This window comes from Hirundo rustica, chromosome 6 (assembly GCF_015227805.2).
Source record: "Hirundo rustica isolate bHirRus1 chromosome 6, bHirRus1.pri.v3, whole genome shotgun sequence".
In the NCBI taxonomy this organism is placed as follows: domain Eukaryota; kingdom Metazoa; phylum Chordata; class Aves; order Passeriformes; family Hirundinidae; genus Hirundo; species Hirundo rustica.
Window position 1 is genome coordinate 59,431,752 of NC_053455.1, and position 26,836 is coordinate 59,458,587.

The window sequence follows — 26,836 nt, forward strand, 5'->3', positions numbered from 1 at the left end:
CGTACTTAAACCAAAGCTAAAAAAGGCGCCCGGCTAGCCTTGGGACGCGGTGCATAAGCGTTTCAGTGTCGCCAAAAGGCTGCGCTGTTTTTGTGCAGGCGCACCCGCTGTTAAAGCGAGGAGGTTTATTGACCTGGGTGCTCCCCGGGCTTTGGAGCGCCGCTCCCTCAGGCGGCGCCTCGCCTCACGGCGTCTCAAAGCCGCCAAATAAACGCGTTAAAACGCGCGGATTTTCCCCATCTTGGTGGGAAACCAGGGGGTAAATCCAAATTGATATTGTCCGACTAGCTCAGCTGGTGTAATTCTTTCGATGCTTATTTACAATTTTTTTTTTCAGGCGTAGCTGGGCCAACTGTTTTCCAGTTAGGTGAGTGTTTTAATGACAAATACGGAATCTGGTTAACATTGGAGCCCGGGCTGTGTGAGGGACTCAGCCACGCGGAGGTGCAAAGTAAAGAAAGAATTAAGCAACTGGGCTCCTAAATCGTGTTTTTTCTAATTATGATGGCAGACGCATTACGCATTTGGATCAAACACAGCGAGCACAATAACCTGTGACCCACCTTGGTCGTTTTTACAGTTGTACCAAGGGGGAAAAAAAGGGTGGTAAGAGTAAAAGATCCTCAGACACATTTCCACATAAATGATTTAAAAAAACCCCAACCTCTGATGTTATTTGAACAGCTTATTAAACCCTAGAGCTAACTTGATTTTGTCCTATAGCTAATCAACCACAGAATACAAAATTGTGAATGGATAGTCGCAACTGTAAGGCATTAAATTAGTTAATTTTATTTTAAAAATAAGTATGAATTACTGTAATACTATATATTACAGTGGTAATGACTTGCAGTGTCACCTGTTTTGTGAAGCAGAAGTAGCATTTTTAATTACTTAGCATTTTGAATGTGGCCTTCAGATTTTTTCTTTATGCACTAATTATTCTGAACTGAAGTTGCCTGCTCCAATCCCTTGAACCAAACTTTTCTTCTACTCTTTGAGTGGATTTCTTCCATAAATACCTATTTTAGAGAAATGTGGCAGGGAAGCAGAGTGATGTTGAAATTTTTATGGGAGGGAGTGTGACTTTTTTGCACTAAAACCATATCAGAACCAATGTTATGCAGAGCTGGATGCTACTTAATAGAGTTCCTAAGCCTTATTTTCTGATTTATAGGCTGATTTTTCAGAAATAAACTACTTTTTAGGTATTTTAGTTAATGTTGAAGTTATTTGGATTGAAAAGATGGCCTGTCCTGAGGTATTTGTTCACCAGTGTCTGTAGAAAACTAGATTTCCTCATGGGCAGAAAACTGGTTTAATGAAAAACTTTATAGGGTCAGACCTTAAGAATATTAAGCCAGAGTTAAAGAGGGAAAACAATTCTTGCTCCCTGGTACAAACCTATTATACACATATAAAATAGTTAAAAAATTTATTACTATACTGTTGACTTTTGTATTGTTTAAAGCAGGAAGACTCCTTTTCTTTCCATATACACTCATAACAGTAAGTCACTATAGGCTATGTAGCATCTCTTTAGTAAGTTATATATAAAGTACATATATCTCTTTGTGTAAATTATTGTCCTAGTGAAAAGAGCTGCTTTTTTTCACTTTGAGTGCTTAGGGACATTTCAAGGAAAGAGGCTTGATTTATCCTGCTGTCTTTTGTTTTTATTTCATTGAATTTTATTACTGGGAAGATTTAATTTAGCACTTTTAAACTTGGAGTGTTGAGAAGACCTTGTTAAACAAGAAAAACTTACATAAAGAAGAGTAAGATACAGCGAATTGAACTTTCACTTGTGATATTTGTTTTATACAATAAAAAAAAAAGTCTCTGAAGACTTCACTATCATATGGAATCACAAGCCTTACTCACGAATGAAAATTGAGCTTAATGAAGCTACTTTAATAACAATATTAAAAAAAAAAAAGACTTCTACGTACCTAACCACTACTCTTTGCAAGCGAATTCCCAAGCAATTATCAATTAGGCAATTACCATTTGTGCTTCAGGTGCATGACCTTAAGTAAACAAGCCCCAGTTAGAAACATCTGGCTGGTCAGAACAGGATATTTTAGTAGCAAAATATCTTTACAGCTGGTGTTTAGGGTAAAGACTCTGGGCTGTAGGTAGGGCAGAGGCAGAATTCACCTGAGCGAGCTGTCTGGGGCCATCAGAATTTATTAATCTGCTTTAGGTTCTGATACAATATGTACATCTTGAAAAGGTAGTAAAGTGCTGGGAAGATTGGTTAAAAAAGTGTTAAAATGGGTTTAATGGGTCTATGTATTTTTTTTTTTTTTTAGGCAGTTTAATAATGTGCTGGTTCCAGAGGTTGCTGTATTAGCTGTGTGTCTCAAACTTGTGACTTTAAGGAGTTAGTATTTCCTCTCCTGCTGGTAAGGAATGCTGAGGTAGGCCATATTAAATGGATTTTTGAGCAATGTTATGGGTGTTCTTTTCCTTCAAAACAACGTGAGGTGTGACAAACCAGAGCTGTAGGAAGGGATGGTCCTTACTGGTTTATGTTAATGCTTCACTGGAAGGTGTTGTGTTTTCACAGACCTATAGATATATATATATTTATTTTTTTGTAGCTACCAAAACCTGTGGTATTTTATGCTGGATAAAAGAATTAGTGACTTTTATCACTACTTTTTGTTCATGCTTCTTCAAATGGTTGTGTTTGCATTATTTATCTGATATACGTAATCATGTTCTACTGAGTTAGATGATCATCTAAATCTACAGAATTGTTCAGTTTTTGCTAGGTTTTACACAGATAGCCATCTACCACCTCTGGAGTGTATTTGGTAGGTATAAAAGCGTGGTTTAAAAAAAAAAAATCGGTGTAAATGAGAGAAATAGTCCAGTCTTAGCTTTGCTTCACAGAGTTTCTCTTAGAAAACTCAAGAGAGGCAGCTGTACGATGTAGGAGACTTTCCTCCTGTCCCCTGTGGGGCTAGTGGGAAATGAAGATTGCCATAAGAAGTTAGCAGTACAAGTGCAAATCTACGAAGTAAATTTATTTAATGCTTAAAACCTGCCCAGCTTTCTAAACAGAAATCTGTCCGTGCAAGTGCAGTGTCCTTGTTGCCACCTTCTGGCAAGCACGAGGATGATTTCCTGTTCTCAGCCGCTATCTAGCATTCTGTTCACAGAGGATTTGGACTCACACCCTGGAGTTCAATATTTTCTCTGCCTACAGCTTTGCATTTTCCTATTGGAGTCACCTTTTTGGCTTAGTGCTTTCCAGCATGCCGAACAATTTGCTTTTCCCAGGAAGATGTGATTGATAAACACTGAGTTGTTCAATGATGAATTTTATTTGAATGATAAACACCTCATAAACAAAGAGTTACTGGGCAAAGGCCGATTATTCCTCCCCCTCCTTTCTCTTCCTGGTGAAGGCTGTTTTTAGGGATTATGTATCAGCATTACAGGTTTAAAATGCATGCCAGCAATTAATAGGACAAGTGAGGATTACACAAAAGGCTGTGGAGGTATCAGATGACATTACAGTGCTGAAATGTAAAGAATGAAAGTATCGCTGATTTTTGTTTTAGAATATTTGCTGGAAAAATTTGTGTCTTTAAGACTTTAAATAGAGTTACACCTAGAGATTAATTTTTAATGAATTTACTTGTGATGAACTTGAGGAGTTTTGCCCTTCTGTATCCTCTCTCTTTTAGGAATACTTAGTTTACAAAAGCTTGCACTTGTTCAGAGGAAAAGTGGAAAGAAGTGAAGGTGTGAGACGGAGACTACACTGATTATTCCTTGCCAAGGCTTTCTTCCAAGAGGATGTCTGAGTTCTGATACCACACTCTTTGAAATGAACAGTACATTTCTGATGTGTTAAATCATATTAATGCTTCCATGGAAATCAGTAGCTAACTGCAGAACAACTGAGATCTAGCACCTCTGTCATACTCTAGTCTCTTTGATTAAATTAGTATAGATGAAATGTTTGGGTTTTTTTTTTTTTTTGACAGGTACTTGGCCCAAAAATGTTGGCATTTGATAATGACAGTTGTTGTTCATAAAATGCTTGGAATAAAATACTTGCCCTATTCAACAGAATGTTACTTGTGTACTGAAAATGGAAAGACAAGACTACAGAATAAATATAGAAATCTGAGTCTTCTGCTAGTAAAACAGTACTTTGGAAGATGTTAGAAAGTAGTGGAGGAACTTAATCTTATTTAAACTATATCCTCTTTGTGTTATACCCCTTTTAAAACAATTGTTTGCATTCTGAAATCTGTGCATGCTCTCTAAAACCCAAGTTTTTAACAGAAAGCCTAAAGAAGGGAAAAACACATTGGAGAAGCAAGGACTTGAGTGCAGAATTCAGTTCCAAAAATAACAGTGAACACTTGTGCTGAAACTCTCAGGAAGGATGAAGCCTGAGAAACAGCCTGAAGATGAAGAAAGCTTATGGGAATATGTCAACAAATCTTTCTCTGTTTCCTGGAGGTGACTGCTTGTTCTAACATCCTTTTCATTAATGTGATTTATGATATAAACTCTATACTGACTTCTATACATAGGAATTAGATAGAAAAATCCAATTGATTTTTGTGTGTCTGACATCCAAAGTCCTTTCTCTGATAATTTTCTTTTCTTCTATGTCTCCTTTATTTTTTTTTCTCTTACAGAGCCCTTTCTTCTTTTGTTTTAGTACTAAAAGTGACAATGTTTAAACATATCAACGTCCTTACTTTTTGTGGGCAGGGTCCTGTCCTGCCAGATGAGATCTGAATGATCTGTTCAGTTTTGCTCCTCCCCAATGTTTCATTAACATCTTACTTTTCAGATAGAAGTCATTAATTTTTCTTGAGCGCACTAATAACTTTCGCTCCAAGGGAAGCTACAATAAATGTATGGGAGAGAAAGAAAAGTAAGAATTCTAATTTCTTTCCCACTCACGATGGAAACTATTATTCTACTGGATCTAATTATTAGTTGTAAAATAGGAATATTACCTGTAATTTATTTCATCCCAGGAAGATAACATGCACTTTTCAAACTTGGCCTTTATGCCAATGGTTCTGTGTTACGTCTTAACATCTTAGCATCTTGCAAATAATGCAAAACTATTTTTTTTATCATCATGATGAAAAACCTTCATCAGGCTACTTTAGAACTCCAGTGTCATAGCACAGTGTGTATCCAGCTATTAATTTAATTAAGAAATGTCTGTTCTGTGTTTCTCCCGAGCGCTTGATGTGTTTGTACGTGCGCCCTTCTTGGAAGGCCGGGGACATTTTGTTCGGTGATTTGAGAAGTGATGTGGCCGGGTGCCACGCTGGAAGCCTGTTCTCATATCTCCTATCAACACGTAAGTTTGCCATTGATTTCTGGCTATCTTCTTGAATGAAGGCCTCAGGTTGGAAGAGAACCCGTAAATGTTATCAGCCAGAAGCAAAAGTTATTTTAAGATTCAAGGAGGTGCTCTAAGGAATGGTTCACTCGATCATTTGGGACCTGTTTCCACGTACTGCTCTGGGTGGATGTTCTTGCTCAACTTATAAAGCCATGTAGGGAGGGGGTAATGGTGATGTGTGAGCAGCAAGAAGTATTCACTTAAAAGTAGTTTAACTGAGCACCTGTTAAATACAACTTCCCAGAGGCAGGTAACCACACTTAGAGGGGAAAAAAAGGTGCAGTTGTAAGTTTTGGGGGATTCCTCCTCACAGCATCTTCTAGAATTGGTATTCCCTGATAAGTCAGGATGGTTATACTGGGTGATACTGGCTTTAGTATTTCCAGCCTGTGTTATTAATGGAATCTAGGCACAGCTGTAGCAAGCTGCTAGACTAGAAATGCTGTATGGTGAACTGCCTGGAAAGTTTGGGGTTTGCACTTAACAGAACAATATTTACCATCCTCAAAGCGAGTAAGATGGAATAGTGTAAGGAATGAAATTGTTCTCTCTCAGTAAGATTCATGTGGATGTGTGCCTGGAGTTCTGAGCTGCTTTCATTTGCTGAAGCAGTCAGGTGCTGCTGTGCCTTGTAGTCCTTGCTGCTGGAATTGCCACCCATGCTGCAGTGTGCTTGTAAATAAAACCATTCCTAGCTGCAGGCTCAGCCTGCCATGGAAAGTCGAGTTGTGTTTTTTCCGGCTTGCACGTTACCACTGAGAGAGCTACTGCTGGCACTCAGTCAAGAATTCTGTTGATTCAGAAGGCAGTAAAGAAACTCTCAGGACTGTGTTGCCTCTGCAAGTCTGAGTAGAAGTTTATTTATATCAGTCAAGTGACTATGCATGAATACAGATCAGACCATTCAGATGAAGGAAGGTGCAGCTTTCACGAGTGACTCCTTTTTGCTGTCTCACTGGGCTCTCATTTGCACCTTAGCAGATAATTTTAGAATGTCAGGGTGCATGTGTGACAATTCATAATGTTCTGGAGACACAAAACTTCGAAGATAAACACCTTTAACTAGTTAATAACTAATTATCATTCAGTCATAATTCCTTTGTGTTAATCAAATATAACTCAAGCGACAAATTGTATTCTCACATTTTTACTCAGACATGCTTCTAATATTGAGTCATTTTTTAACAGTGCCAGGGGTCATTGTGTTTTCTAATATAATATTAAAAAAACAGGTTTCTTTCTTAATTTAGCTCTGCCATTTTGTGCAGTAGCTGTACCTGAGGAATACAATACTGATAATCATTTGTCTGAAACTGTAGTGATGGAAACCTTTCAACCCTTGTGGTGATCACTTTCATTGCTTAAATCCAACTTCGCTGTTGGTTTTTTTCAGAAAGTTTAGCCTCAATTTCCCTTGCTGTTCTGTTCCATTCAGCAGTATGCAGAAAAAGATGAGAGCTTACTTTTCTTTAGTGTGGTTTTTATTTTCCATGGGCATGTAAACAGATATTTATGAAAGACATTTAAACACTATGAAGGATATCTGAAATCCTTTGAATTCATGTATGTGTGAATGGCCATGTCACTTCTGCAATAAATTTTCCTAGTCTTACCTCTGTTATGAAAATACTTGCGTAACTTGTCCTCAGAATGGTTCAATCATGGTGATTGCTAATAGGCTGTTATTCCTGATTAATTAGGGAATACAATCAGTTTAGTATGAACTCTTACTGGCCATTGAGGCTGTAGGACTACAAAAGGAAAAAAACCAGATTTGGAAATATGTCTAAAATAAGAGCAAGCATTTCTGAAAAGCACTTCAAAGCCTGTAAATCAGTGTAACATGAAATATCCTAAATTTTAATGGTAGAGGGCAAAGAGACCTGCTTGGACCTTAAATAAAGAAATAATTTCCAAACTGGCCTGGTAAAAGTGTTGATCACTTACATTCTCTGCCCTGTGCTGAATGCATATGAATCAAGAATGCTCTGCAATTTTCCTTCCTTCATTTGCAGGAGAAGTGTTAACACGTTGCCATAACGTACCCTCACAATTTTTCCTTACAAATAACCAAGCAGGAAAACATCAGCAGAGGGCACTATTGAGTTATAAATAGAGTAATAATGCCTCGGCATTTAAAATTGCCATGTGTTTTCAGTTTCCATTCATAGAATCACATCATGGTTTACAATGAGAGGGGCTTTGGGGGTCATTGGGCGAATTCCTGCCTCAGAGAGCCAATTTCGAAGTTAGGTACAATTATTGTGGCCATGGTAATGTGTCTACATTGTTGGATCATCTGTAACAAACTGCAGTCAGGGTTAGCTTTTCTCCAAACCACTTTTATAGCCATTTGTGAGGCTGGATGCAGAGCATGCCCAGAGCTGAAGCGTAATTATTTTGTATGAGCAAGACCAGAAGAAATTTGTTTAACCATTTCTATTTCCAAAGTCAGTAAATGGGTTTTTGAACTGTTGCTCCTCAACTTTGATTTAAGTAGGCAGTCATTAACAAAATCAGTTCTACAGGTGTTTTGTCAGTTATTTCTGTAAGGCAAGATTGACCATCATGGCAGTTTCAATGTAGGTGCTGTTGAGGCAGAGTATTGTTGATTTATGTCTTTTCTTAAAAGTATAGTTTCTATAGTATTTCTTACTCAATAGTATGATTTTATTTCTTTCCAACCACTTTACTGGAGAGTTGAGGTAGACAGCAACAGGAAGAATTTACCAGTGAGTACTGCTCTCATGTTTTAAAATCCCTTTTTTTCTGAAGGTGCTGTATTGATTGTGTGAACAGATTTATAGAAAGCAGAGGCTTCTCCAAATCAGTGAGTTTTATTAAGGAAGTTTTTTCTTTTTTTAATATGTCCTAGCCTGTCATCATTACTTGCATTAATTCCAGTTCCTTTTTTCAATCTGGTCGCTTATATTAGCTGAAATTTTATTGGCTAAAATGGTATACTGTTGAGTTTTGTGGGATACAGCATTTTCCTTTAGCTTATCCAATTCTGCTTTTCCAGAGTGTATTTGTGTCAAAATCACAGACTTCCAAACTGAGGAACAAATGTCTGCTATAAAATACCAATCACAATGCTACTTTAGGGAGTTTGCTGACATTCATGTCACATTCAAGAACTTCTGATATTTACTGAGACCACTGGGATGCACTAATGATTTGTATAATTGCCTTAAAGCAGATGTTTCACTACTGCCTTCAGTATGAGAAGCAATGTTGTTACATCTTTGTCTAGTTCCCACTTTTTTTTTTTTGGACAAACTATTAGTTACAGTATTTATTCAGACAAAATATTTGATTTTACATATTAAATGGGGCTGTTGAAAAGAGTAACTTGTGGGGTTTTTTTTAATTCTCTTTTCACTCCTAGAAAAGGGAATATTTTAGCTATTGTTACAGTAACACAGATGTTTGCCTACCCGTATGGATTTTGAACTAGAACAACTCCTAAAGAGATTGTTGGCCTCTTAAAACCACTTTCCCCTTCACTTAATCAACTATTTTTGCATGCTGCTCAGCTAAAATTTTAGCTCCTCTGAGATGCTGAGCTATCCCTTTAACACAAGCAGTGGGGTTAGTGAAATGTCAGTTCAGATCTCCTGGCAGCTCTCCAAACAAATTTGTTTTACCAGGCAAATGTCCTCCTGAGCCACAGGCGGTGCTGCTGTGTGCGTGCCCTTGCAGGGTTCAGTACCAGCTGGGGTGGAATTCTCTGGGGGCTGGAAAGGGCTGCAGGGTGCTGAGGTGGAACTGCTGTGTTATCAGCACCCAGCAGAGCCAGGGTCTGGTGAGTGTTTGGGTTGTGGTCAGGAGCTGGGCAGGAATTGCGAGCTCTGCAGGGTCTCCGCTTCCTGGAGCAGCACCAGCCCGATCTTTATGCCTCTGCTGAAGCATCTCCTTGGCTTAGCAGCTGGAGGCAGGTCCAGTGGAGCAGCCAGGGTGTGTTGATCAGTGATTTTACAATTTCTACAACATAAAAAAAAAAAAAAAAAAAAAAAAAAAAAACCAACAAAAAAACCCCCCAACATTTTTAAAAACTGCAATATTCCTAGTTTCCAAATGCTGAAGAGCTCTTTATTTTTCAGTAGGGTGACATCAGCAAAGCTTTTAAATTTTTTTCAATTTTATTTGAAAAAAAAATCGCTATTAAATGTGCAGCTGAGTGATAGGAGTTGTCAACGAGAGGTGGGCAGGAACAGCTGTGAAGACAATGTGGTATTTTAGTGTGTTGGAAGATGGTGGCATGCAGATGAGAAAGTTCTTATGCAGTGAGTTTTGAATGATGTGGAAGAATCGGGGCACAGAAGAATTAAAGATCAGTTTAGGACAACACTGTCTATTCTGAATGCTGACCCAGACTGAAGAATGGCTGGGCTTTAAACAACAAAAAATTCTCGGCTGGGCAGTCCCAGCAGTGACAATGTGGGAAGGGCCCCTGCCCTAAACATTTGTATCTCCTGCAGAAAATGTAGCTCTAGAGGGATACAGGGAGAAAGATGAGGGACTGACCAAACCTTAACAATGTGAAAGGTTTGCTCTTGCCATGCTACATCTACAAAGCAGTAAGTAATGATGCTAGCTATGACTTTGTGACATCAATGTTACCCTGACTGATTAAAACCAAGCGCTTAGCACTACAGATCCTTCATGTAACTTCCTGTGTTTTGCTGTTTCTCTTCCTCCCCCCTCACCACAAACGCTAGCACATTGCCCTCAAATGGCTGCCAAGCAGTTTGGGACTCACATAATGAGATTCTATTGTGTATAGTCTTAAAAAAATCCCCAAACTAGAAATTACACGTCATTGTGTAGTTTTACTTGACAGGTTTTACTTAGCCTTCAGAGCAAATTAGAGTGAGAATTGTGGGATTTTCTTTTGTTACCTAAATGTTGTAGAGCTGCAATTCTTTGCTGACTTTTGCTATCAGGATGACCAATTACTCTCTTGCTGAGTTTATATTCTGTTGCTATTCTAATGGGATGAGTGAAGAGAAGAGGATATTGTTTATTTTTACTTTCCTCTGTAGTGCTTTGGTTTGTGACACTTCTCGATGAAGTTATCCATATGTTTCCTTAGGAGCTTTCAAGGAAGACTTAAGTTCACTATTACACTAAAAAAGGATGATATCCGTAGTGTTGCTCTTGTTTTGGCAGCCTGAATTTAGATCCAAAAATTCTGTTTAAAATAAAATCAGTAGGACTTATGTCAAGGTTGTTTAAATGCTTCGTACATTGTGGAACAATGTTAGAATGAATTTAAAATCTTTAATTTCCCCAAATTTGTTCTGAACCTCTAAAGAAAAAAAGAAAAAGGGAGGGAAAGGAACTTCATATAAACACTTGCAGGGGCACTTACAAACAATGTTTCTTGAATTCCTGGAATTAAAAGAACTGTGTGTAGTTCATCTTCCCAAATCCATGCAGCTAATTATCTACATTAAGCTTTCTAAAAGCAAATGGATAAGATCAGTATATCTCATGAGAGGAGCTTTACAAGGATGCTCTGTCTCTGATCTGGAAACAAAATTGATAGGAACTTCCCTTTTCTTTTGCAAAGACTAGCAGTGGTTGTAGTGGGTTATCTATCATTTCTTTTATTAGAGATATGTTGACAGAACAACTGTATAATGGAGGGAAACAAGACTTTTGCCTTTCTTTCATTTATTCAACTATTTTAGAGAAATAATGCATTCTTTTTTGGCTATATTTTCCAAAGGAAGGTAATGGCATCTTGACCTGGACCAGCAGTAGTGTGGCCAGCAGGAGCAGGGCAGGGATTGCCCCCTGGACTGGGCACTGGTGAGTGTCCAGTCACACCTCGAGTGCTGCGCCCAGTTCTGGGCCCCTCACTGCAAGAAAGACATTGAGGTGCTGGAGAGAGTCCAGAGAAGGGCACTGGAGCTGGGGTAGGGTCTGGAGGGTCCTGTGAGGAGGGACTGAGGGACCTGGGGGTGTTTAGGCTGGAGAAGGAGGCTCAGGAGAGAGCTTAGCACTCTCTACAGTGATCTGTAAGGAGGGTGTAGCCAGGTGGGGGTCAGTCTCTTCTCCCAGGCAACCAGTGACAGGACAAGAGGAAATGGCCACAAACTTCCCCAGGGAAGGTTGAGGTTAGACATCAGGAAGAATTTCTTCACAGAAGGGGTTGTTAAACATTGGAATGGGCTTCTCAGAGAGGTGGTGGAATCACCATCCCTGGAGGTGCTCAAGAAAAGACTGGATGTGGCACTTACTGCTCTGGTCTAATTGACATGGTGGCGATCGCTAAAAGGTTGGACCTGATAATCTTGGGGGATCTTTTCCCACCTTAATGGTTCTATGATCTGTGCTCCACACAGTGTGGGCTCTGTAAAACATTATGTGTAATGGAAAGGGACAATACTCTGGAGGCAAGATTCTGAATAAAAGATGCTTTACAGTCTGAGTGAGAAAAGGTATTTAAATGGGATTTAAATGCTGCGGGGTCTGTATGGCAACTTATTGCAGCCTCTAAAAATTTAAATGCAGACATGAACTAAGCTGGATGGACAATAAGCAGTGTCAATGCTGTCTTGCTATGGCTGCAAAAATAGTAAGATTTTTATTACCGTATTCACAAGCTTTCATCAACTTTGTAGAATTTTTGCATACAATGTTATATGCAGTGCTGCAAGATAACTTTCATTTGAAAAATACAAACCTACTACTGAGCAGATGAGGTGGGGAAAACCACCAGGAAACAGATGAAAATCTATGCTGATTGTTTAGATGTTGCATCTTCTTGTTATGCTTATGAACTGCTAAGCAGCTTGTTTAATCCATTTCCAAATGCAAGAGTTTTTTACACGAGGGTGGCTTTGAGCCAAGGCATGTGCTGGAGACTAGGAAGTGACAGGTTTCTCCTGGTGAGAAGCTGGAGCCAGCGGTGAGGAACAGAGTGTGGTGGCATCTCTGGATGTGTGGCTGGACCATGGTTATCCCCTCTTTAGGTCAGGTCTGGGAGATGAGGCTGACTGTGGCTGAAGAAATGCAGCTTTTTAAAACGAGTGTGTGTCCCAGCTGCAGAAGGGTTGGAAGAAAGGGACAGCCAATCAGTAACAGGGTGGGAGAGGGAGCCTGGTTTGCTGTGGACAGGCAAAACACAGGAAATCCTGTCTCATATGTGAGTCACAGAAGCGGTGAGGAAAACCTCCCAAACAGTGCAAGCCCCAGGGAGGTGATGGACCCAATTTAGTTGATCCAAAATTGACTCCCTTTGACATTTTTTGTAGTGGTCAGATCTGCTTAGGAAGCTGAAGGTTTGATTTTTAGAATCTTGGGTTTAGAAATTGAACTCTCTGCTAACATGGGATCTGCCATACTTGTTTTGTTCTTGTAAATTTCATGTTTGCATGAAAATAATTGAAAGCATATGTTATATATATGCTTGTCTTGGACTGTCTTGCCCCATGTTACATCTTAAAAATCAGTGGAAATATGTTTGGGAGCTCTCTGGCTTTTATTTTTGGGTTCTGCAGGTTTTTTTTTCCTTGCCCTTTTATTGAGTGTTCAGAAAGAGCTAGTATGATGAAGGTTTGCTTTGGAGCTGTTATGATCTGGGAAGTTATGTAACATAGATGACAGTGAAAAGCATTTTTAAGGTACTTACAGATAAATGAAATTGTTTTCAAACATATTGAGGTGTGACTTGTAAGATCAAAAAGTTCTGACAGCACACATAGAAAAATGGTAATGCTTCCATGAAAGTTAAGGCCAGGCCAATTTATTCAGACTTTACAAAAAGACACTTACAGCAATTATGTCTTAGTAGACTGAAATGTATGAAAAAAAATAAGGCATTCTGAGACCAAGGGAAGTGCTGGCATGCTTGAGGGCTTATCTGTGTCCCACTAACTTATCATTTAGTCTAATAAAATATCTCCTCTACAGGAAATGGAGTACAAGTCCAAAATAGCAGCAGGTCTAGTAGAGCTGACTGTATTCTCTGTAGGGAAAAACATCAAGAGCGCTCATCAATCACAGAATGGTTTGAGTTGAAAGGGACCTTAAAGATCATGTAGTTCCAATCCTCATGGATATTTGTCAGACAAGGATTTTAAGATAATGAGAACACTCAAATACCTGGCAGCACAAGACAGAACAATGTGTGCAGGCAATTGCTGTGGGTGAAGCAACAGATGCTCAGAGAAGAAACTATTTATGACAATAGCAACTTACAATATAATTAATAACAATAACAATATAATTAAGTGAAACATGCAGAGAAGTGGAGAAGAACAGCTGAGAAGTTCTGAAGATTTCTGAGTACCACAAGGCACATGAAAGACATCAGATTATCCGTTTAGAAACTCCTGTGACTTTCTGTGTGCCTTGTATGACTTGGCCCCTGGAGTACTCAAATAAGAAGGAGTAACTTTTAAAATCATAATGGACAAGCAAGCCAGGTCCTCTGACTCTGTTGGTGATTCTCTTTTTCCTTTTGCTGGCTATTCAGCAGTTGTTTAATACTCACAATTCAACAAACAAACAAAAACAAAAAAATCCCCCACCAACACACATAGAAAAGCAAGAAAAAATTTTGAAGAAATGCAGTAAAACTAAATTCCAATTTATGCTTTTTTTTGTAAAGGCAATTTTTAAAGCTTTCATGTGGAATTCACTGCTTTAAAACTAAAACTGTTTCAGTGTACTAAGCCTCTGTAAATGGAGCCTATCATAATGGGATAAGTAAATACCTCTTAATGATTTCTTGCTTAGCTCTTTCCTGCCACTGCTGCCTCTTGCCCCATGCAGACTTCCTGACACTGCCACTTAGCAGGGTACTAATGAATGAGCCGAAAGAGCTTTGCCTTGGCACACTTCCGTTGGCTGCATTTGGGTTTCAGTGATGAAACCCAGAGAGGAAACAGAACCCAGGAGCTCAACAGTCTGGTAAGAGTGCTGCAAAGCATCAGATGTGTAAAGCATCCTGCTACACTCGAGTTTTCCTGAGACTGTTCTTTCCAGACAAGCTGGGAGCCGTGGAGTGGAGAATGATGTGTGGTTGAATTTCTGGTTTGGTTTATTTTTTTTTTAAATCTGAGTTTGAACTGCAAAATCTGTAGGATGTTCAGACTTGAGCTCTTGTAACTGATAATAAAGCAGCAGTGTAAGGATTTTTCTGTGTATTAAACCAGTAAAGAAAGACAGCAAATAGAATTAAATAGGATTTTTGAAATCAGGTATTGTTAGTTTATAACAAAGAAGGTTGGTTGCTTTGTTTTTTCCTGTTTGGTTTGGGGTTTTTTTTTTGTTATTGCATAAATATTTTTGCTCATTTTGTTTCCCCAGGAGGTAATTATAGCTGTGTTTTCTTGCTGTATAACAGACTAATATTTATCCCGGTCATAAATAGCATGGGTGAATTTTTTATGGCAATAGAATCATGTTACAGCGAGTGTAAGAAAAATCCCGAGTGATGACAATGGTGTTTGAGACAGTTTACCTGTAGCTGATAAAACACACTTTTACATGTATGTTTTGGTTATCCCCTCTCACTCATTAACATGACATATATGTGCTTCTGTTTTTCTAAAGGAAGCAGTTTGAGAGATTAAAAACCGTCTCAAACAGCAGAGGGAGAAACTTGATCCACTGTTTAACTACCCTTTTTTTTTAAGGAGGAGAAAATGAGTCATAACTAAGGCATGGGGAGAAAGAGGTAAATAAAGCTGCTCACAATAGCTGATAATAATGACAAAAAGTACAGTGCTGATCTTGGGATTTTGCTGTTGAGAATAATGCATTTAATAGCAACATTCTGTGCTAAAGTCATCAGAATGAGTGTGAAAATGTATCATTAGGAATGCAGACACTTCTTCTTGAAAAAAGCATCTTGAAAGGCCGCCTTCTCACTGTGGGCTGTGCATAAAGCTGTGAACAGGACAGCAATGTTCATGTCATCATTCCCTTGAGGCTCTGTCCAGCTCTCTCTAAACTGAATGACAAAATTCTGGCATCACTGAAGTGCAGGGGGCCTCAGATATGTGCATTTTCCCTGTGAACATGGATAACACTTTCTTTTGTCTTGTAGAGTCTGAGCAGTCTTATCTGCATCCAAAAATGTCAATTGTGACATTTCTAAGTATAATTTTTTTTCCTTCCTGTCTTTCCCTCCTGCCTCACCTGCAAGACCACACATCCAGTAAGGATCCATGTGTCTCTCTCTGTTCCTGGCATAAATTTACACTGGATTTATTTAAATGTAGGATTGCCACCATAATGTGTAGCACATATAAAATTTGAACTTTCCTCCCCAGTTTTACCTTAATTTTATAGAATTTGTATGTTAGTGTTTAGTGGTGAAAACTGGTTATTTACTTTCAAAGAGCAGGGTCAAAAGGGAAAAACTTGTTAAGGTAAACTTGCTCTTTTTTGTTTTGGCACATAAGGTAATCATAGCAATGCTTTTGGTGGAAAAACATTGTTAGGACGGCTATACATAAGTGATAAATTACATGGACTGGATTTTAATGGAAATGGCTTTTTGTTCTCAGCTTTGCTTCTATTTAACGTGAAGGGAAGCAAAGCAAGCTTGTTCTTCAGTCATTTTCAGAAAAAAAAATAGGATTTTGTTGTTATTGGGATTTTTTTTGTAAACAAATCCAAACAACTTCAACAAATAACAGAGGGAGAAGGAGGAACAGGCAGAGTGCTTACTTCTGATCATACACACCCATCTGTGTTCTGTGGCAGTGTTCCTTATTTAATTAACAGTGGAGCACAAGGATCATAACATTGTTGTTTCTGACATTGCAAAATTAATACTCTTCCTGTTCTGGAGAGCTGGCAGTCTAAAAACGCTCCCTCTCAGTGTATTTGTATTTATATAGTCAGTGAGAATAATTTGAGAGAAATTGACCTAAATAATATTACCAAACAGATAGCTTTGACAAGTAAAGCTGGTTTAAATATTTAAAAGAATGGAGATGTGTTGTCAGAGAGACACATATCTGCTTCAGTCTCCAGAAAGCTGTTTATGTATGACTTGGAGCACAAATACCTATAGGGTAAGGACTTCAATAGTTTTGGATTAAGTCTGATCAACTACAGTGTGACAAAGAGTTTACTGGAAAAAACCCGATAAGGTAGCAAAGGTCCCATGCGAGATGTAAAATAAACAGTTTCATATTTTAGGGAGAAGGAAGGTATTGTAATAAATGACTTTTAATGAAAAGAAATATTGATAAATAATGCTATTCTATTTATGCAGCAAAAAAGATCTCAAAATACAGCCTGTGCTCTTCAAAAAAATCAAATTTAACAAGGGGTTTGTCAGAGCAATGTAGAAGAAAGGCAGAAAATCCAACTATTACAGAGACTCTTGATGAGTCAGAATAATTTTTCTGCCATCTTCCCAGACCATGTGAAGTTTAGTTTTCAAAATGAATCCAAATCCAAAGTGAAGTGTCATCTCTATTTCATGCCAGGTAAAAGCATTTAGGAGAGGTATTTAAAGCAGTAGAAGGAAAATTGTAGACTTCGCTGCTTCAAGCAGCCCAGTTGTAACTTTCTGATAGTGAAAAACTTGAGAGGTTTCCACAATGCCTGCTAAAGGTTAAAATCCTTTCCAAGCAGTGATGGAGAGCAGATGTTCAGCAGGTAGAATATAGAAACAAGATAGAAATAAATCTTCCACACAGACATATAAATACGAGGGAATTCAGGTACAGTAAATTAGAATGATGCATCCAGTGAAATGGACAAAAGATGTCTTGTTTACTTCATTGAAGCTATTATATGTGAAGACATTCAGAAATTACTGATGTGCTGAAATGTTTTGATTAGAGCACTCATGAAATTTAAGTAATTTGAAATGTGTATAAAGACTACTATGGAAAACAAATAGAGGAAAAGATTCTTTGAATAGGAATACTTCTGTCAGATCTTAGCAGGAATAAAACATTGCTACTTCTAAACTGTACAATGGCATGTGAGTCATTATGAAACCTGCCTTTTCCCAGGTGACAAATGAAATAACTTTACCTTGGCAATGGTTCCCTCAGCCATGAGCAAGCAAAAGAGTTGTCACGGATATTGCAGCCTACTGGTAATCATTGTATCTCCCCTAAACTTCAAACAAAATCTATTTTTAAAGTAGTCAAGGGGTCTAAAATTAGGTCCTCAGAAAACGATATTTAGGAGGCTTTTTTAATTTAAAGCCTCTTCAGCAGATGTTAACTGGTGCAGTTGCAAACTTGTGTTTATATGTTATGTTGTTCATATTGGTGCCCTGAACTTCATGAACAACTACAATTAAAATACATTCTTCTGGCATCGTGCTGCCCCCCATTGACAAAGATACATTTGTTTCCACTGCTTTTGGGTTTGTATTATCCCTGTTTAAAAGGAAGGAGTGAATAACTTCTATAAGCCTTCAGAAGTCTCTGTTAGTGTCTCATGGGACTTGCTTGGCTGTCCCCATGTTTCTTCCAATCTTTCCCAGCCCTGTCTGTCCTTGGAACCTTCTTAAGTAATTGAATTTTTAAGTTTTGTTGGGAATGAATGGAATAATCACCTGTGGCTTCATGATTTTGGTTTTTCTTCATTCTTCCCGAATCATGGCAAAATGGAAGTTTACAAAAACAGATACAAATACCACAGTCCAACTGATAGACAGATCTCATCCTTCGCTTCTTGGTGTATTTTCAGACATTGCACTTGCATTTGTTAAAAGCACTTTTCTTCATCGAGTCTTTCGGTTTCATTTGAATTAAAGGCACTTAAATGGGACCAGCTCTTGTTTCCACCTATAAACAAATGAGGTGTTTATCAGCACTTGTGGATTTCACTCTACATTTTTCACACTGTAGAATTTTCAAAGCATTTGCTGCTGTAAAACTGGGCCCATTTTTAAGGAAGAACTCTAGCATTAACTGATTTTGCTGGTGGAGGTGTAAATGAGGTGCAAAGTAAATTTCATGTGATTTTTCTCATTTTTTTCTGAGTATACTTTTGGTAAAATTAGCTTGCAACAAGTTTGATAAATGAGTGTTCTGATTTGTCTCTGCCTTGCACAAAAGAAAACTTAACCACATACAATTTTGTTGTTGTAACAATATCCAGTATAACAATAGTGCAGTTTTAATGAGTGAAGCAAAATAATACAGTGCATTTTAGCAATGTATTTAGATTTCTAGGATAATTTTTCATTGTATACTCAGGTATTCAGTTTCTCCTTATCTTAAAATGAGGCTTTCACATGCATGGTGTTGTTCACAGTAAATATACTTGTTCACTGGCTTTGGATCTGTGGAAAAAACCTGAATATATTAGCCTGTAAAATGGTTTGACCATTGGAAGAGTACTTTATAAGAAACAAGCAACTTTCAGATATGCTTTAGTCAGGGTTCCCTTTGTGTACAGCAGAATTTTAGTCCCCCGGGGAAAGATTTGCTAAGCATAGAACCAATTTCTCACATTTTCTGATAGCAGTCACATTTCCGAGTTTAACAGAGAGCTGACTTTGAATTGGAAAAAGTTATTTAATTAAAAGCTGAAAATCACGATGTCAGGAAGGTTATTCCAAGCAGAACAGTCAGAAAGCTGAGGAAAAGGACATAAAGACGGATGCAAAAATGAAGAATTATTAAGTCGAGAAACAGAATGCAAAGGAATTGGGATGGCAGGCAGTATTAAGAGAAATAATTCAGGACCAGAACCCTTAATCATGTGGGGTTTTTTGAGCTAAATATGAGTGATAGTTGAGGAGAAAGGTATGACTTTGAAGACATTTGGAGTTGAGTTACTTATACAACTGTCCAATCCCTTAGATTTTTTAATCTGTTAAACTGTTTTTAAAAAATGTGTTTAACTGCTTTTCTTGGAGATATGCACTTATTGGAGGACTATATGATGTGGTAAGGGTGGTGTAAGCCAAAAAGCCAGGCGTTGTAGAACTTAGGCTCCTTGTTTCTGGCTCTGAACCCACACAGACTACACAAAGTGTCTAAAATCATCTTTTGTAGTCAGAAGTGTTTGGAGATTGGGTAGGAAAGCTGAAGATCATGTGGCAGCAACTCTCAAGGGCTCACTCAGCAATTGTCACAGATCAGCTCCTGTAAATAATGAAGTGTGTGCTCATCCACAGCTAAACAGAAATTGAGACTGAGCAGATTCTACCATGTGAGGTAAAAATGCTTTGCTTAAACCTCAGTGAGGAACAACTGGTATTTCACCACTCATTAAACTATAATAAGAGTCATGTATAATGCCTCTTTCTGTGAACCAAGGCTTTAGGAGAAGTTTAAAACGTCCTAAAGATCAATTTAACTTTTCACTAAACATGTATATGGGTAATGTTCTCATATAAGATTATGGCAGATTAAGTTTCAAACCAATTCTCAGCTGCCTTTGTCATTCAGCTGATGTAATGGCTGCTTGATTTCCTTTTTTAGTTGCTCGCTACTTCAAAGCTCTTTATTGCTCTGTTCTAAAAATTCCATTAATTTATCTGCTGCTGCCTTTTATAGTCTCAAAAGAATGCCAGCCTTGCTGTGAGAAATGCAAGTACTGCAGGGAGGTGATGAAGCAGTAACTGCTCTCCTAAAGACTCAGCTGCATGTTCAGTCCTTTCTCTGGACTGCTTTTGGAAGTGCTCAAGGCAGAGCAGCCTGTGGAAACAACAAATGTGCCTCAGTTTAAAATGTACACAGAGGCCAGAGCTGATTGCTGCTGGTTGTAGCTCTCATCCAAGTGAGGTTTAGTAGAGGAATGTGGTGGTGGAAGACTGGGAACTGTAGCTTCTTGTTTATACGTGTTTGTATTTTCTCCTCCTTTTTTTTCATGAAGTAGAAAGAAAATAGCCTTTGCATCTTGAATTTACTATTCAAGCCTAATTTATTGAATATACACTTGATACTAATCAATCATCTTAGCAGTGTGGATGCTACCTGAAACTTCTGGGCACCACTCTTGTAGTGCCTTCTTGTAATCCATTGCTTTCTTCTGGATGACAGTGCCACCAAAATACTTACTCTGTATTACATCAGCTGTTAGAGAGAACCTTGAGAAAAGTTAGCTTTCAGCAAGTTTAACGTGTGATCGTTGATCATTGTGACTTTCATTACTGAGTCTGACAGCTGAAATAGTTTTCACTGGTCTTTGAAAGGCTGAAGAAAAATAATCTTTCCCAGGCTGGAAGTTTCTGCTCCCTTATTGTTGGAATTTCAACAGCTGTTGGAAAGTTCATTAAGCAATGCTCGTTATTTTTATACTGCAGGGGTTGCTGCTGTGTAGATTCAGTTAACTGTAATTAAAGAATTTAAACATTTTGTGCATACTCAGCATAACCTTGTGTTACACACTCCTATCTAGTATGACTTTATTAACTAACTTTTTTAACATTTCAGTGCAGGCTCTCTTATATGTGTTGGTAGCCTCTGTGGAGAGAGCTCACAGAATCACAACTGCTTTGGGTTGGAAGGGAATTAAAGGTCATAGTCCCAACTCCCTGCTCTGGGCAGGGACATCTCCCTCTAGACCATGTAACACAGATCCCCATCCAGGCTGGCCTTGAGTGTCAGGGATGGGGAGTCCACAAAGTCTCTGGGCAACCTGCTCCAGTGCCTCATTGCCCTTACAGTTAAACATTCCTTCCTAATATCTAATCTAAACCTGCCCTCATTCAGCTTAATTGAGAACAAAAAAAAAATCTTGAAGTAATTGAAAAGCTGAATTCAAAGTAGCCTTGTAGAAGACTAAAAGGAATCATTCAGCCTCCATCTGTTCCTTTTTGCTAGGCCGTTGTAGTCTCTTTAGATGAGACATCCCAGCCATTTCAAGTAATCCTTATATTTACAGAGATGAAATGGTGTGAGTTATTTGAATCTGTAGCAAAAGCTGTCCCACTTCATGGTTAATAATGAAAATATTCTTGCCATTCCAAATGCTAGAAGGGCGTCCTCTGTGCAGAAGCTAATAGCAATGTATTTTGTTTCTGTTCACATGTTGCGTTTTGGCCACTTGGGCGTCAGGAGATGTGTGTGCTTTTCTCTTCTGCCATAAGTGTGGAAAATGCTATCAGGTTTTCCTGGTGTCGTATCTGAAGTTTCAGCACAGTAATTGGGCACTAGCACTTGAGCGGGTAGTGATTGAGCATGTAACCAAACAGGGGAAAATATTTTTGCTTTCTTGACAAGGTAAAATACAAGGTGAATTTTGAAAAGGGAAAGAGAATAAGTGTGTGGACAGACTGTTTCAAAGCTATGCTTTGTGATTCCATAAGAAAAAGCAGCAGGTGTCTATTTGCAGGGCTCTGGTTGGTACATATTTGAAAGGCAGATTTATTCCTATGCAAGAATGTTGTGTTAGGCCAGTGTCTTAACCAGGCAAAACATAGTTAAGGGAATACAATCTGCTTCACCTTGTGCATTTAAACCTCTATTGACTTGATAGTTATGGCTGTGAAGTAAGCTGGGGAAAGGGAATGAGGATCCAGCCTTCTTAGAAGTGGGATTTTGTTTTCTTTCCCTCTTACTTCCTGAAGACTTTCCCTGGGGTATTTGACTTTGCTTAAATGGATCACTGTGGAAGGACCAGCAACCTTAGATAGTAAGAATGGAAATTTCCTCTCAATTTGCTCTATTTTAGGAAGAGAATGAGGCAGTTGTAATGGGTTAGGCTGTGGGAATTGAGGGTGAGCATGGGGTGATAGATTGCAAAGAAACATAAAGTATTTATGTAGGTTACCAGCTCTGTTGTGCCTGTCACCTTAGAGCCTGTTTAACACCTCTTCCAGACAGTGAAGCTGAGAATTAAATCTTAGAGATAATGAGTTAGAATGTAGATATATTAAATTTTTGCACACAAAAACCAAAAAGCAAGATCTGTTGTTTGTTTTTTTTTTGTTTGCTTGTTTGGGTTTTTTTGCTTTGTACAACAGTCAATTTGAGGTCTGTTATAAATGCATATTATATAGTTGGCTTTTTGCAAATATTAAAATGAATACTGTATGTATAATGTGAGAAGATTGTACTGTATTTTCCTCTATTGATAGAGTTTAGAAATGTGATGAATGTATATTTTTTTATGATTGTAACATAGTGTTAAAAGTAAAAAACTAGGGTGTTTTTTTTGTAACATCTAAACTCGCCAAACCAGAAGGTAAGGGGAATCATCCTTCATTCCTGCCTGAAGACTGCTAACCAAAAAGCTATTGAACTTCTGTTCTCAAGTATCTTATGCAAATGAAGTTGACCAAAACCCCAGGAGAAGAATTTATAGGACCTGTGCTATCAGATGGAATGGAGCCACCTGCAGATGGGTCTACCAGATAAAATGATTTGGGGGTTTTGAAACTGAACAAAGAAATTCACACTCAAAAGGAATGCTTGAATCATGCATGTGAATTTATAAATATGCAGCAGGCTGATACTTTTAAGGAGCAAACTTTTTGTTAGCAGGTATGCTGGCTTGCTAGGTGCTAAGCATCTTTGGCCAAGAAACTGTATTTTGCTTTTGTCTCTCCTAACTGTCTATTTTTTTTTTTTTAATTAAACTTGTAAATTTTTTCCAAGAAAGTGAATCTTGTTTCTCACAGGTCTGTTTTGACCAAGATATGATCTAGATTGACAGTCATTCATTTGTACTTTGCTGCAGAGTAGCATCCTGCCTCTTTTCCCCTTTCAGAGGACTGGTGTGACTGCTGCAATCTTCAGACACCAACATACAGTCCAGAGCAGTTGCTCACATGACCTCTGAAAAAAAGGGAATCCAAAAGCTCTTCTTGCTGAACTCATGCCTCATAATCTGATTTAGTAGAAGTTTGGCTCCTGCAGGGGGATTAGGCTGTGCAGTTGCAGAAGAGTGGAAGCCCAAATTTTGACTTATGGTATTAAGAATCTATTAAAATGAGTGGATGGACGTGATGAGGATGGTAATGCATTGAGCAATTTTACTGGTGCAGTGAATTTAATCCTTTTAACCTTTATATAGAAATTACAAAGCTTGACAGGGTTATTAGCGAAGTATTAATGAGATCGACCAAACTATGCAGATGTCTGCAAAGTATAGCATGCGAAAGCAGACGTCATTTTTGAAGTTCTCAGGAAGACAGTGCTGTGAAAGAGAAGCTAAATGGGCAATGGCAAACAAAGACTCTGTAGCTTAGAGACAGACAACATCTCACTTCACCACATCGAGCAGATTTTTGACCATCGCTTCCCAAACAAGTAAGTCTGGCCTATTAAGTGGGATGATAAAAAGAGATGGATGCTAGATCCAGTCATTTTAATTACCTGGATTTGTTCCATTGAAATGTGGTTGCCAGGATATTGTTGCCTGAGTTATATAGAAGACATGCAGATGCTATACTCTTGCTTGCACAGAGGATGAAAACATTTTTGCAAAGTTTCCCCATTTGAACATTTCTCATGCAATTCAAAAATCCTCTTTAATAGTTGTGTCTGAAGTGTTGCATTATCTCCGTTCTTTAACGTGAACAGAGAAGTTACTCTGGATGTGAAGAATCCACCTTAGATGAAAGAAACAAGAGACCTCAGCAAGGTAAGAGATTGAATTTGAGACGGATATTTTAATTTAATTTCTGGTTTTATACGTGGATAAACCAACATATTCAGATCAACTGAGCATACTGCTCTACCAATCTCACTTTTGTAGGCTAATATAGGATTATAAAAGTACTAACTTGAAGTAGGATAATCCAGGCTGCTTACTGGGGTGCCTTGCCTTGCAAGAGTTCATAAAAACAGGGCCCCTGCTCACCACAGGCTGGAGTGTGACGTATCAGTACTAAGGCAGCAGAGAGCTCATTAAGTTATTGTAATGCCTGGACTGTCATCAATATCCACTCAAAGATGGCTTAGCTCTGTTTGTTGTAGAGCATTAGAACTGCCTGGTTCAGAGGGGCACTCTTTAAAAGGTCAGTTAATGACTTTAGAGTTTGTAGGGAAAAGAATAAAGTGGCTCCCGCAGCATAAATGTGCAGTTATCCCAGATAAAGCAGCACGTGTGTTCAAAAGCTAATTGGCTTTAAAAAGAACCATTTTAAACCTTCAGTTTAATTCTTCCTTCCCTTTCTTAAGATCGCATATGTAGAGCAAGTGTGGGTTTCTTCAATCATTTCTGAATGATCAGAAAGGGCATAAAATAAATCTTCAGGGCAGAAAATGGTTTAAGGGCCACACATTTGGGTCTGATTTCAGTTATTTTAGATTCTTTCCTGCTTTGTAATTAATTCTCATGTTGCTGAAGGCTTTTTGGGGTGTTGATTTTCTTCTTTTTTTCCCCTCTTTCCTTAAATGCTTCATCAGCAAACCTCTAAAATCCTGTCTGTTAAATATTTGAACTTGTGTGAAAATATCACACTTGCTAATAACTTCAGGTCCTCTCCTAGGAACAATGTTTGCTTAACATTCCTTCTTTGCAGTCTGCAAATGCACGGTAGAATGAAAACAACCCTTCTTCCCCACTCCTTGTTGCTGTGGCTTGCAAGAGTTAAATTCTTCTAACAGACAGAAGAATTGTTCTAAGGTTCCTGTGATTTGGCTAAGAAGTAACAACTGGTGACAGTCCTAGTTCCCTGTCTGATTACAATTAAATTTTATTGAGGATTTTATTCACCCACTTTTAAGAAGCTGTTTAGCAAAAAATATTTTTTTGAAAAAGCACTTGTTTTGCCACGTCTTAATTAACTTATAAGAACAGTATTCCTGACAAAGTATTAGAACAGTTCCTCATAAGAACACAGTGTATGGAAAGCTGTGGCTTCTAGGTTGGTCTAGATAAGCAGAGGGGCAGAACATGAAAACTATAAGTAAAATCTTACAATTTTTATTTCTCTGCAGTTGGGTAGAGTCTCAGTCACCCCTTACATAATTAAATTTACCCATCATAACATATGTTACCAACATGTCCAAGCAAATGAGGATGTACAGAAAAAGGCCAGGCAACTTTACCACACTGAGAAGGGACACAAGGTGGTCTGTGGTGACCACACCTGATACAGAATTATATTTTGTCCAGACGCATCATTAGATTTCTGACTGAAGTGTCAAAAACTGGATAGTAAAATGTCAGGTAACTGTTAAGGCACTCTTAGAAGGAAAATAAACCTGAACTTTTTTGAGGAAATCCTGGAACTTTTGTAATAGTGCTTATATTTTATTAAATTCTCTTGTTTACATGGCACTGATCTGGTAAGGGAATAATTTTGCTTTTCTATAGTGCAAGCATAGTTTGGTTTTTATTATGCTGAAATTTACATCTTTTTTCCTTCTCGGCCTGAGAAATCAGCTGGAATTCCCTGTATGTTTTAGCAAACTTGGATGAGGTGCCTCACAACTTAAGGCTTATAAGGCTTTAAACATAGTTCTGCTCTCAAATTGTTCCATAAATGTGATCACACTCTTCTTGCTCAGGCTTTTGCTGGGCTCCTGAGCCCATAGGGTGTGCATGCAGTCAGCTTCCAAGGATTTTGGTATGTACTGACATGCTTTCCTCCTTTGGCTCTGGCATTTTTCCTTTGCTGCTGCTTCACTGTAGTAAAAATCTAAATCCCAGCTGTTTTGGAAACATCCTAAATGTTTGTCTTGTTTAGGGATAAGTAACTGACTAAGAGATTCCTCACATTACTCCATAGATTCTTTTTCTTAAGGCTGTGGTTCAAGTCTTCCATAGATGATAGACCACACGATGCTATAGTTTTCAGAGAGTCTTAAAATAACTTGAAGCTTTACTTAATGGCATGAAAAATACCCAGTTTCAACCAAAACGACAACAAAATCTTCCTTTCTCTATGTCTTGTCTTATCTGCCTGAAACAGTCTGGGGGCTGAAAGATGTTCATGGAATCTGTCATTTTTGTCTTCCAAACCATGGTGTTCATCCAGCTTACTACAATTTATCCTGACTAGGTTTTTGCTCCTCACCTTGCCTATTTTCCTAACTTTGGGAAGATTGTCAGTCTCATCTTTCTTTCTGTGGACTCAGTCATGACTCAAGACTTCTTCATGAGAGACTTCAGCTCCTTTTTTTCTCCTTTGTTTAAGGATGACTCCCAAGCACCATCCCTAAGAAGGCTAATATTAGCAGCTCTTGCTAACTCTGGCCAATATTCTTAATACTCTATTTTTATAGTCTGAACAGCTGAGAAATTTCAGACTGTTCCTAGCTTGGTGAATATATCTACTCTATTAGCACAAAACTCTCCCCTCATTCTATGGACCCACCAAATTTCATAGTGATACTATTGTATAAACTCTTAATATGCATATATACATATAACAATTCCCAAAATTATTACCTATTCCATGGCTTCCACTTCATTTGTGCGTGTGCACATGGTTTGTGGTGAAAAATATAACATCACTCCAGTTGGATTCCTGTTGGGAAGATGGCTTAGTGCCACAAGTCAGAGGAACGCTGAAAGAATTTGACATGTGAAATT

General features: G+C 38.3%; 1 protein-coding gene across 8 annotated transcripts in view; it reads left to right on the plus strand.

The window, feature by feature from the left end:
• Positions 1-52: 52 nt before the first annotated feature.
• IRAG1 (inositol 1,4,5-triphosphate receptor associated 1) overlaps positions 53-26,836 on the plus strand; it is a 94,930-nt gene continuing 68,146 nt past the window's right edge. For 6 of the 8 annotated variants that reach the window (XM_058420974.1, XM_058420973.1, XM_040066321.1 and 3 more), the window contains exons 1-5: positions 53-259; positions 338-367; positions 2,316-2,423; positions 3,702-4,488; positions 5,233-5,353. The gene's annotated coding sequence lies outside the window, so the exon portion shown is untranslated. The remainder of the gene's footprint in view (positions 260-337; positions 368-2,315; positions 2,424-3,701; positions 4,489-5,232; positions 5,354-26,836) is intronic. The other 2 variants (XM_058420977.1, XM_058420976.1) reach the window with 2 other exon arrangements.